Below are 13,341 nucleotides of genomic sequence, written 5' to 3'. Positions count from 1 at the left end.
TGTGGAAACTTTATTGGGGAAACGATGTAAATCTCCCCCCCATTTCCTCCTTTCCTTCTAATTTTAGTTGCATTAGTTTTGTTTGGGCAAAAGTATTTTAATTTTACATAATCAGAATTGTCCATATTCAGTATCTCTTATTTGGCCATAAACTCGTTCCTTATCCATAGTTTTGACAGGTACATTTTTCCATGCTCTTCCAATTTGCTGGCAATATTATCTAATTTGTATTTCATTTATCCATGTTCCACCTATTTTGGTATATAATGTGATGTATTGGTCTAGAAATTTTTGGCAAATTATAAATTCTTGTAGCTTGAATCTTTGGGTTTGTCAAGTATTAGATTATTATGGTTACTTTGTATACTTTGTTATGTACCCAATCTGTTCTACTGATTCACCATCCTGTTTCTTGTTTCCGTGATTATTGCTTTGCAATATAATTTGAAATATGATACTGCAAAGCCTTGCTGCACATTTTATTTTCTTTGATTCCCTTGATATTTTTGACCTTTTGTTCTTCTAGATGAATTTTGTTATTCTTTTTTCTAAGCTCTATAAGATATTTCTATGGTAGTTTGCTTGGCATGACACTGAATGTGTAAATTAACTTAGTTGTCATTTTTATTATATCAGCTTGGTTTACCCATGAACCATTAATATTTCCCCAGTTATTAAAATTTATCATTACTTGTGTAAAAAATGTTTTCTAATTGTGTTTGAAGAGTTATTGGGTTTGTCTTAGCAAATAGGCTCCCAAATATTTAACATTGTCTGCAATTATTCAAATGGAATTTATTTTAAATTTTTCCTGCTGGGTTTTGTCGATAGTAAATAGAAGTGCTGATGATATATATGAGTTTAGTATTTTATATCTAGTATTTCCAATTTCCAAATTTAATTTTTCATATTGATTTTTACTTGATTATCTAGTGTTCTTTAAACATACCATATACCATCTGCAACAAAGTGATTTTGTTTCCTTGATGCCTATTTTTATTCCTTTAGTTTTTTCTTATCTTACTACTATAGCTCTCTTGTACAGTATTGTATAATATTGGTGATAGTGGGCATCCTTATTTTGCTTCAAGTTTATCACATTACAGATAATGCTTTCTCTTGATTTTAGATAGCTTCTACTTATTTTAAGAAAGGCTTCTTTAAATTTGGAGGCTTTTTTATTAGGGTTTTTAATAGAAATGGAAGATGTATTTTGTCAGAGGCTTTTACTGGATTTATTGAAATAATATGTAACATATAATATTTTTTAGATATGATTTTTCTGGTATCGAACTAGATCTGTATTCCTTGCTTAACTCCTATCATGTCACATGGTTTATGATCTTTGTGACATATTACATAAGTTCCTTGCTGTTATTTTATTTAAATTTTTTGCATTGATATTTATGAAGGAACTAGGTATATAGTTATCTTTCTCTGTGTTTGCTCTCCCTGGTTTAGTCATCAAAACCATATTTTCATCAAAAAAATTATATAGTATTGGCATTGTTTATTTCTTAAATGTTTGATTCACTTTTAAATCCATCTGGAGTATATATATATTTTTTATTAGGGAGCTCATTTATGACTGTAGGATTATTTTAAGTATTCTATTTTCTCTTCTTTTAATAAAACAATTTATATTTTGGCAAATACGTATCTATTTCATTGAGACTGTCAATTTTACTGGAATATAACTAGGCAAAATAACTCCTAAAATTGCTTTAATTTAATTTTTATTGGTAGTACATTCATTCTTTTTGTTTTTTGATACTGGTAATTTGGGTTTTTTTCTTTTTAAAAGCCAAATTTAATATTTTTATATTCTTCAAGACCTCAGCTTATAGTTTTATTTAGTATTTCAGTGTTTTATTTTTTTAACTTTGAATTTTATATTAATCTTTTAATTTTCAGGATTCCATTTTGCTATTTAATTGAGGATTTAAAATTTGTTCTTTTTCTAATGTTTTTTAGTTGCACACTCTCAAGTCATTGATCTACTTAGTTTTTTTTTTTTAATTAGCATATGTATTTTGAAATAGAGAAAATTTCCCTAATATTGTTTTTGTTACATTTCACAAATTTAGGTATGTTATCTTATTGTTATAATTCTTTAATAAAATTATTGTTTGTCTGATAGACTCAACTCATTTTTTTTTTTTTTTTAGGATTAGATTATGTAGTTATCAATTAATTTTAAGCTATCTTTACAACCCTTTACAATTTAGTTGCCATTTATTGGTAAGAAAAAATGTCATACTACTTTTTATTCCTGTTCAGTTTTTTCAAGAGGGATAGCTGGATATATCTAGCTCTGATAAAGGAAGTTGAGATCTTCCACTAATATAGTTTTTTACTCTATTTCTTCCTGTAATTGATTTAACTTTTTTTTTTTTTAATAATTTGAATCCTTTCCCATTTTGTGCCTATGTTTAGTATTAATATTAGCTGTCTGTGGTTCTCTTAGCTAGTTATAGTTTTCCTACTTATATTATTCAATTCTATTTTTTCTTTCTCTGAGATCATAATTGCTACTCCTGCCTTTTTAGCTAAAGTATAATAGATTATGCTCCAGCCCCTTATTTTCACTCTCTCAGTGTGTCTGTTGCAAGTGTGTTTCTTGTTGGATTCTGGTCTCTAATCCATTCCTTCTTCAACTTTTATTTATTCCTTTCACATTCACATGTTTACTACCTGTGCATTTACCTCCATGCTATTTTAATCTGTTTATCCTTCTCTTTTTTTCTAGACTTTCCTCTAAATTTTTTTCTTAAATTTATTTAAATATTTTTGTTGCTATGTTATGTATATTATTATATTAATCCTTTTCATATAATTTTCCCCAGTATAGTATGTATACACATACACACACACACATATATATTGCAGCTCAACAGAAGAAATTAATGGATTTGGGGGGTGGCATTTAGTGGAAGGTAATGTATGAAGGCCAGCAGATGACAAGGAAAAATTTAGAAACTCAGAAATGCATCAAATATATTATGTACAATGTATATCATTAACACATTTCATTTTTAATATTTGTAAGCACCCCATAAAAGAAAAAGAAAAAACTCAATCTTCTTTTCTGGTATGAAGAAAAAACCAACAACTTGATATGGATTTTCCAGATCACAGATGTGCCAAGCTCCCAACCCCTGTGATGTGGAATGGATATAACTGTATATGATATTATATCATGTTAATTATATAACATTATGTTATATTATCATTGGCTTCTCTTTGAACCCTTCAGATTTTTAAGGAATTTGTTGCTTGGTAAGTTTTGTACCAATTGTCCCTACCTATTTAGTCTCTTTTCAATTTTGAGTAACTTTTTTTTCCTCTCAATTTTTTCTTCAAGTGCTTTCATTTCATTTAAAAAAAAAAAGTTTTTTTAAATGCTTGCTTCATTTCTAATAGAAATTCTAGTTGAACTAGTATTCAACACAGTTCAACCTGCATTCCCCCCCCCCCCGAGGCAATACATATTCTTGACAAGTATAATTTTGAGCTTCTTGTTGTTTGCTTGCTCTTTTAACCTGGGACTTAATGTTAGATCTAGGCTCGGAGGCACTTTTGGAGGGCAGACTTGCTGGGTTTTTTGTTTTTGTTTTGTTTTAGAATACTGAATATTGTGTTCTTCCAGAATCTCAGGAAGAGGCTGGGGACTTGCAAACTTTCAGTGCTCCTGATGTGGAATGACCTAGGGCAAAGTCTGATTGCTACCCCTTCTAATCTGAACTCTGCAAATTCTTGACCTGGTTTGGATCTATCTGAGCAAGTGTAGATTGCTACTGAACTCCATCTACCCCTTATCAGTCAATTGGAAAAAATCTGTTGGCTCAAAGTGTCAGAATTATAATCTCGCCTTTGATTTGATTATTCTTTTATAGACTGGGCTAGATGTTGGAAATAAGATTTTCTCTTACTCCCGAAATGTAAACTGTATCATTCATTGTACATGATACTGTTGCATCTGAACTTTTTTCTTTCTCCATTTACTATCAAGATTTCCTTATCCAGTATGTCTTCTCACTCTGCTCTTTATCTACGACCCAGGATTAGGTAAATATCCAACTGCCAGTTAGCTCTTGTCCTTGTTGTAGTGCCCCACAACTGTGCAGGATCTGTTAGTATCCCAGTATGATTCTGAGGCCTCCTTGTGCTCTGTGGTATAGCTTCTTTCTTGAGTGCTGGAGTGGTGTGCAAACAGCATGTTCCTAGTTAATTTTGTTTCACCTTTGCCTATAAGGACTGGACAAAGGAGTCATTGTGACTTTTTCTGAATTTCCTTATCAGAATGCTTTCTGGTACATAGATCTCTTTGGAGGAGTTTGTGGAGAGGAGTTCACTGCTTCACTTCCTATCACTGCATCTTGGCTATACCTCCTATACATTTGGTTTGAAATCACTTCAGAGGAGAGGCTATAATAGAAAGCTTTTCAAAAAGTGGTTAAGTTGTTGATTAAGTGGTTAAGTTGCAAAAAAAGCAAAACACTTTCTCCCTGTACTCTCTCTGTTATATATTCATTATTCTCACCTTACTCTGAATACTTTTAATCAACAATAAGTTAGGAAATTTACCACCACAAGGAAATAAAAACTGTGGTGTAGAGACTAAAAGGGATCCTAATTTTGGAGGTTAAGTACTTTGGAGAAAGGTCTGTATTGGGTAGTTTGTTCATCCAGAGGGCAGAATAAGGGCCCTAAAATATAGGTAGACACAAAGATAGGTGGAAAGGTTTGTAGAACAGGCTTCAGCTGTGAATTTTTGTCAATACTCCTGGTGGGGCTGGAGAGCCCCTAAAAAATACTCCTTTTGGAAGTGTTAGGCTGCCCAGCCAGATTAGATTGTTGTTTAAAAAGTCAGCTTTTCTTTTCTTTTTTTAAAATTAAGAACTTTTTGTGCCAGTCATCTAATCTGAACCAGATTTTAGTTGTCATTTGCCACAAAGCAATTAATTTTGCAGATTTTTGAAAAAACACACACTTTAAAAAACTGACAAACTTGGTTGTGAACATTTTTCAGTATTACTTGGTTACTTCAAAATCTTCCCCCTCTCGCATCCTTTGCCCATACTACCTCAACAAAGGATGGCAGATGTAATAAATTGATTTGAAGTCATAGGTATAAATGCATGAATTTCATGCTGAGTCATGCCAGTAGTTCTATAGCATAGTATTCTTTGTCTTCACTCAACCAAATGACATTTTAGGGAAGAGTAGGGAAAAGTAAGTGGAATAGGCAGTAAAGAACACTGTATTCAAATAATGTTTGTCTTCTATTTGACTGCTTACCATGTTACAGAAAATATATTTTCTTTGAGATGTTTAGGAAGTTTTATTTTTTAAAATATAAGTGTCTGCAAAGCTGCTCACATTACCTTTTTTATTAATGTCTACAAATTATAGAACAGGCTGAAACTTGTAACTAATGTTGGCTTGGCAGCTTGTAGATGGGGATGCTTACTCAAAGAGAAGTCGTTCTGCCTGGTTGGTTTTTATTTGTGGATACGCAATAAGGTCATTCCTAGTTGTGCCCTGTCAGTAATTCTGGCTTTAATCTGCCAGCCTTTTTAATGACATAGGAACCTTTAGATACTTATCTTTCCTGACAAATACCTTCTTACTCCATGGAGTTGGATTGTATGATTGTTTTCCTAAATTTTGTACAATGTAAAGTTAATCCTTATCTTTTGGGGGGTATAGGTGAGAGGGGAAAATCTTCCTTTCCTTTACTAACCCTCTCCTTTGTTTGACCTCGTTTCCTCTCTGTCAGCTCCTGATATTGGCGTTCCCTGCTTGAAAGTACAGTCTGCTCCCTGGCAGATATTTACTTGACCCTGGTGATTCCTGTTCTTTCTCATTCCCTACTCTCTTACTTTTGGCTGATATTCTGCTAAATTCTTTCAGAAGTCTAAGCAGGACAATCAGTCTCTAGCGTATCTGACTGCACTCCTCAAATTACATGTGCCCTGGGTCTTCCCTCTGTGCTATGGGAATGCATTATATTTGTTTCAGTATGGTGAAAGATTTTCAGCTCACTGAATTGGCTTGATGTCTATCAAATACATATATTAGATTTTAAACTCTTCTGGTGTTATGAAATCTCAGAGAGGATTGTAATTTTGAGAACTGTTTAAAAAGAACAAAATTGATATGATTTTGGAAGCCCTTATTTAAATTACTTTATACCTTTCTGGTAGGTATTCAGTATATAGCTGTTTTTGATTTAAAGTTGATCAAATACTTATTTCTAAGTTTTAAGCCAGAAACCTTGCATACTTGAATGGAGTATTTTTGTGGGTCATCACATTTACTTTAACCATAATTTTAGTTAACAGCCAATATTGCTTTTGAAGAAGAAGACAACATTTTATTGTAGGATTTGCATATGTTACTATTTTTAAAAACACCTTCTGTAGAAGATTTCTGTATTCTAGATTAATTTTTATAGATCTATAAATTATGGCAGTTTAGGTCTTCCCATATGTTACTACAAGTACAATAATAACCTTTATTTTATAGTTCTAAATATTAAGAAATGTGAGAAAGCAAACTTTATTTAGGTATAGCTGAAAAAATATAAAAACTTATGCATTAGTCATTTGATACTCAAATCAAAGCTACAAATATTTCATCATTTAAGGAAAAAAGGACCTATGTAGCAGAATTCCCCTTAAGTATAATTGAACCACATTTAAATACTCATAAAAGAGTAAACAACAAAACAATAAAAAAAACCTTTGATATATTGAATCTTGAACAATAAAATACATTGAACAATAAAAATTGACCCACTATCATCTTAATTTTATCCAATATTTACTAAATGAACAATTAGAATGATCACCGAATAATAGGACTCAATAAAATATAATTTGTATTCCTTTTTTGCCACATTTTAATAAGAAATAATTATTGATTTATCTGAGAATGAATTAAAACTGAATTTCAGTGTATGTTTTGTTGAGTCTCATACTTCATCACTGTAACTAGTCCCTTATAGTTGTACTTGCCACATTTAAAATAATCTTCCTACATATTAATTATTTCCTTTAATTCTAAAAGAAACACTTTAGAAGTCATTATGTAGAGTAGTGCTTAAATGAATGCATAGCCAGGGAAGAATTAGAACACCCTCTACTGGCATTTGTAGAACCCCCACTCCATTTTTTTTGTTTTGTTAGGATCTTTCCTCTTCCCTCCCTCCCAGGATTTATGCAACTTGTGTTTGTGGGAATGCTGGGTAAGCCTTAAAGAAGTAATTCACCTGATTTAGGAGGATATTAGGTGATTTTTATTTTATTTTATGTATGTGCCTCAGACAGTAATTTTCTGGTTATATTCTGATTATAAAGAATGTAGCAAACAGTTGGTGGTGCTCTCTATTATACTAAAATAAAATAGTTATTCCAATATGTATAATTGGTAATTTCTAAATAGTGATAATTTAGAATATTTGAATTTGACTTTATTTAAAAGTAAAATAGGAACCTTAATAAAATATATTTGTTCTTTTAGAATCTGCTGGTGGTGAAACTCCTTTTACTTATGCAAATATATGACTGCTTTGCAAATTAGTCATTGTATTCCTTGCTGGGGCACTGAGAGGTTTAATGACCTTCCTATTGTTTTAGAGCTGTATTTGTAATAGATGGGACTTGAACTCTAATTTTGCCAAATTTGAGTCCCATTCTTATATACTACCCCACTTTGCCTTTCTGAAATGGTGACTGAGTAATTTAACTAGTTAAAACAGTAATTTTTTTAAAAATGGCTCTAGAATATTAATTAGCATCAGTTATTGCTATGTTTACCTGCATTTTTACCTAATGTCCCTCTATTGGATCATTAGGTTGTTCAAGTGTTTAAAGTTTTAAATTGTTACATATTAGTAGCTTTAAAATGAAGCTAAGGAATAAATACTCTAAGCTTTTTTTCTAATACATGTTCTAAGAAGTGGTTTAATTTTTCAAGACTACTTGCATGCATCATTTGTTATGAAAGAATGCTGCTATGTATTTCACATGCTGAACTGTATTTCAGTTGCTTATTAAATTGTGTCTACAGAACATTTTTGATTTGTTGTATTCTGCATTAGAAGGGTTAAGAGGAAACAACATCCTGTTGGAGACCTTGTTTTTAATTTTGCTTCTCACACTGGAACAGATCCTGCTAAGAGCAGCCCAGATTAGTTTGGAAAAAACCTTTGAAGAGATTTAAGATGTCCTTCAGCCAGTTTGAAGGTTTTTGTCTTGCAAATCCAGTACAAGGGCGCCTGCAGGCATCTCGACCCTTGCTGTGCTGCTGATGCAGCTCAAGGTCACACTAACCCGCCCTGTGACATTCAACAACAAAAAAATTATGCGGTGAAACTGCTTCAGCATTCAGCTAAACAACTTCTTTAGTGAGGAACTCTTTTCTTTCTTTCTTTGCTTTTCTTCTTTCTTTCTTTCTTTCTTTCTTTCTTTCTTTCTTTCTTTCTTTCTTTCTTTCTTTCTTTCTTTCTTTCTTTCTTTCTTTCTTTCTTTCTTTCTTTCTTTCTTTCTTTCTTTCTTCTCTTTCTTTCTCTTTCTTTCTCTTTCCTTCTCTTTCTTTCTTTCTTTCTTTCTTTCTTTCTTTCTTTCTTTCTTTCTTTCTTTCTTTCTTTCTTTCTTTCTTTCTTTCTTTCTTTCTTTCTTTCTTTCTTTCTTTCTTTCTTTCTTTCTTTCTTTCTTTCTTTCTGTCTGTCTGTCTGTCTGTCTGTCTGTCTGTCTGTCTGTCTGTCTGTTTGTCTGTCTGTCTTCCTTCCTTCCTTCCCCCTCTTCCTTTTTCTTCTTCTCTTTCTTTTTTCTTTCTCTCTTTTTCTTCCTCTCTTTCTTTTTTCTTTCTCTCTTTCTTTTTCTTTTCCTTTTTCTCTTTTTTTTCCTTCTAAAAGTGGATGGAGGAAGATTGAGAATCCTAAAAATTTTGTTGCAGGAAATAATCCAGGATTTCTGGTATATGTGATGACAAGGTCATTTCTTAATTAGAACACATGTAAAGAACAAAGCTAAATGGCTTCAAAACAGCTTTGTAGTTGATGGAGAGGATTTAAATTATTTAAAGAGAAAGTCACCCAAGTATTAGGGAAACTGAATTCTAAAGATATTAACTCCTTCCTTGCCATTAATTTATTTTAGAATCTTAAGTACTGTTCAAAGAAAGTTGCCCATATTATGTTTTACATGGAGAATCCTTTATTACTTGAAATGTTATCAGATGACTTGAATTAAAAAATTATTTCTAAACTGGATCCCCATTTCAGTTAATTCATTTCTTAAGGCTTGGAGTTAGAAGTGGTAAGTAAAAGACTACTCCTTTTTTCCATATTGTCTTTCAAAACTCCACTCATTTTTTATTTTTATTTGGGATGAATTGCCATTTTGCTTTTAGAAAATTATAGCACACATCATGAAAGTGTTGAAATTACATGATTGGCTTTAGGGATTTTTTTTTTTTTTTTTTTTTTTTTTTTTTTTTAAGGAATTTTAAGCCAAATCATACCTTTTAGAAATGCCTCAGAATAGGAAGACTAGGAAAGGGAGAAATGATTTTTGAACTTGGTCTCCTGTATTTCTTAGCTAATATTATCTCCTGCTTTTAAATTGTAAGCTCTTTGAGGGCTTGGGTTGTTTTTGCCTTTCTTAGAATTCTCACCTATGCCTGGCATATGTTAAACCCTTGAAAAATGCTTGTTAACTTAACTTGTCAGAGTTTCTGTGAACCTCAGTCCTTTTATTTGTAAAATACGGATGATAATACTTGTACTACTTACTTTTCAGGGTTTTTGTGAAGAATGTGCAGTTTAAATATTAGCAGCCATGACAGAAAATTTGTGACCCTCATATAATTATGACTTGTGTCTTTTGAATAAACAATTGCATTCATGCTATATTTAATAGAATTCTTTTCTTTAAATGCCTAATTAGATTAGTTATTTTTTCAGATTATTTGCTCTTTTCTGTTTTATTTCCTCTATATAGGCTTACGCTAGTTTAGTGGAAGAGACTAATTTTCTATTTTAAGATACAGTTGTCATACTTTATAGGAATATGTGGTATGATTTGCACTTGGAAAAAATTGACAAAGCATGAGAGAAGTTATTTTAAAAATTGACATGAATAAGAATTTTCTTAGATTTTATAGACCTAATTATCTTAAAAAGAATGTTAGAAGAAATATTTTCCTTTATCTTCAAATAGCTACTCTGAAGTGGGTATTAGAGCATATAAATGTAATTGACTTACAGAGTGTATTGCAATTGAATTTTTAAAAAAGAAAAGATTTTATTATGAAAATCCAAATGTGAGTAGGTAGAATTCTATGGACTGAAAGCAGAAAAAATTATAATACATTTTGTTTTGTTAAGAGAATTTCTTCCATTTGAAGAAGCAAGTTTAAAAAAAAAAATTCAGCACAAAGAAGGAAAGATTGGGAAGCAAAACTTTTACTTTTGAATATTCTGAGATTTTCACAAACTTCTGTTTTATTCTTTGAGTTTAAGATTGTAAATTTAAAATGAGAAGTAAAAATGTATGCAGAGAAATGATTTGAGGAAAACTGATAAGCTGTGGGAAACTGCATTCTTATTATTGCCCTTGCCTGGGGTATAGAATGACCTTAATATTAAATGTGACCTAAACTCACCTGCTAGTAATTTCTAATTTACTGTCTTAATTCATCGATTTGTTATCACTAATTGTTCTTCATTTACTTCTATGTCGTTTCCAGTACCTAAAGGGTTGAAAGGTTGCTGTAATTGGCACTCACAGCTGCTCTTTCTTTTGACAGGGGATAATTTTGCAGCCTATGCTTTGTGTGACAGCTGCCTAATTGGGCATTCTCCCCTTGTAGCAAGCCTGCCTCCTCTAGCCTCCCTGCTGACAAATGGTGGTGGATTATAGATGAGGACATGCTGACCCATTCGACCTTGCTGAGATAGCTGGGAGGGGCCTCCTGCTTCTTGAGGGAAGCTTTAGGTCATTTAAAGGACAGGGTCATGAGGCAGGTGGGGAAATGGCATGATATCACATGACATTAGCCTGAAGACTTGGTCAGTATGTCAAGGACAAATTCATCGGTATTGATTATACATTTTTTAGAGTACTTGATGGAAGTCACTGGTGTTTCTTTAGTTGCTAATATGTTTTGGTGAGAAGAACATAGAATTTCACATACTTGTTTTGGCTTCCATAAATCTCAATACTTCCAAAGAGTTTTGAGAAAAGACATCAAACCAAGCTATATGGAAAAGAAACAACTTAACTTGGTGGAGGGAATTCAGCTTTCACCCATTGTCTTTTTGGCATAAAATTTCCATTCACATTTTGAATAAAAGATGAAAAGTAAAATGAAAATGCCCATTAGAAAGGAAACTCAGAGTTTGGGATTTACATGATGAGTTTATTATTAGAAGTTTTCAAGAAATATATGGGGCTTTACTTCATATTATAATAATTTCAAGGTAAATTAAAAGCTTGTCTGATATGTGCAGTGTTAGTAAAAAAAACTTTTCTTGAGCATGTGACTTAAGATATGAAAATTACTCTTTAATAGCAAAATCTTAACTCTTTCTAAGCACCTTTTGTGGTTAATACTATAGCAAAATTTGCTTTTTGACTATAATAGAAATTTTAACCTAGAGAGAAGTCCTTCTTTTAAAATAATGAGCCTTTTAAAATTTGAGAACATTGAACACTAATTCTCATTGCTATGGGATCATAATTATTGTTAGATTCTCTTGTGTCTAAATCTTCAGTTCAACAGGAAATAATTTTACACCCCTGAGGTAAAAGGCTGTCAGTGGTAAAGTGTGATGAATTAGTTCACTGAAGTAGACATATCCGTGTGTTCGTAGTGCGTGTATGTATGTGCTTAATTTTGACCTTGCTGTGTGTGTTTTAACTGCTCTCAAAACCGGAGTCAAGCTTGGTGGAGGTTTAATCCTGTGCCCTTATACTTGATTAGTAGTTGTGGTTATCTCAGCAGAAGACATTCCGCCCTCTTTTCCTTGTATTGGTCAGGACCTGGGCATTGGGGAGTCAAGTCGAAGGAGAAAGAAAAGAGATTCTGCATTAGTATTCTATGAAAGCCTTACTGTCTGCAGAACAAATTGATTGCTACAGTGTACCTGTGCTTGGCACCACTGCTGTGAAAGAAAGGTAGGGTTGTAATCTGTTTTATTGTATTACATATTGTGACACTACAGGAATATTTAACATTCACTCTTACTGTGGCACATGCTGTATATCTTAAGTAAAGCAAAAAAAAATTATAAATGAATGATAAGTGTGAGATATCAGTAGTTTGCAGCATTGTTTACTCTAGTCAAGTGGGGTCCATTTTAATAAGAAAAATTTGCTTTATACTTCCCTGGAAACATAATCTGATAACAAAACCCTATGAAATGCTTAGTGGCACAAATCTGCTTCAGTGGTTGCAACATGCAGGGCAGAGAGGAAATTCCAGCTACTATTGTAATTTTTTTATAAACTATGAGATTGAAGAAAGGGGGGAGGGGACCATAAGTCAACTCAGACTTAGTTTAAGATACTTGTTAATAATCATTTTTAGACTTTCTTGCTTTTTTTTTTTTTTTTTTTTTTTTAAATAAAGGCACTGATAAGGTGTTACAGAGAAATTTTTGTAAAGAATTTTGGGAGAAGGTAAGCTTCTCTATGTTGTGATAGCTTAAACTATATTGAGGAAACTAAAGAATTTATGGCATGGCTTTTGAATTTTCATTTATATAGACATCAAACATTATTTGTCTTCATCTTTTGAGAGGGGAAGACATGGAAGGAAAAATATGCAGCCATTTCTTTTATACTGGAGTTTCTTATTCTGCTATAATTAGTATGTGATAGAGTATTGGGCTTGTCTACGATATTATGATGATATTCTTTTGAATACTAGTTGTATAACTGTATTGTTGAATAATTAGACAGATTCTATTTTAAAATTATTAACATTCCAACCCTTACCACCTAGAATACATCCTTCCCTTTAAAATTTGAGTATATACCCACCTGATAATTTCACACCAGAGTCCTCTTGTCAGTCTATTGCCATAGACAGAGTTGTAGGTTCCTTTTGCTCCCTCTTTTCTTATTTATCAGTGGCAAGTCATTTAAAGAGAAGAAGTAATTAAATGTTTTGTGGTAAAATGTTGACTGTATATTATAATTATTTTGATATTTACTTTAGAATTCTTAAAATTAGTTTATACCCTTTCTTATAGAGTATTTTTTGAGATTATATTTTTACTGTGCTAAAATGTGAAGTTTTATGGATATGAATTGTACACCATGAAGT

The 13,341-nt window shown here is 31.9% G+C and overlaps 1 protein-coding gene across 9 annotated transcripts in view; it reads left to right on the top strand.

The window, feature by feature from the left end:
- Positions 1 to 13,341, top strand: part of NRIP1 (nuclear receptor interacting protein 1) — a 166,046-nt gene that overhangs the window by 101,163 nt on the left and 51,542 nt on the right. For 2 of the 9 annotated variants that reach the window (XM_074300448.1, XM_074300441.1), the window contains exon 3: positions 12,051 to 12,188. The exons of the other annotated variants lie outside the window; for them this stretch is intronic. The gene's annotated coding sequence lies outside the window, so the exon portion shown is untranslated. The remainder of the gene's footprint in view (positions 1 to 12,050; positions 12,189 to 13,341) is intronic. 9 annotated transcript variants of the gene reach the window in all.

The sequence above is a fragment of the Sminthopsis crassicaudata genome, chromosome 3, assembly GCF_048593235.1.
Source record: "Sminthopsis crassicaudata isolate SCR6 chromosome 3, ASM4859323v1, whole genome shotgun sequence".
NCBI lineage: Eukaryota > Metazoa > Chordata > Mammalia > Dasyuromorphia > Dasyuridae > Sminthopsis > Sminthopsis crassicaudata.
Note: the sequence above shows the minus strand (reverse complement) of the source record. Positions and strands in the feature narration are given on the sequence as shown.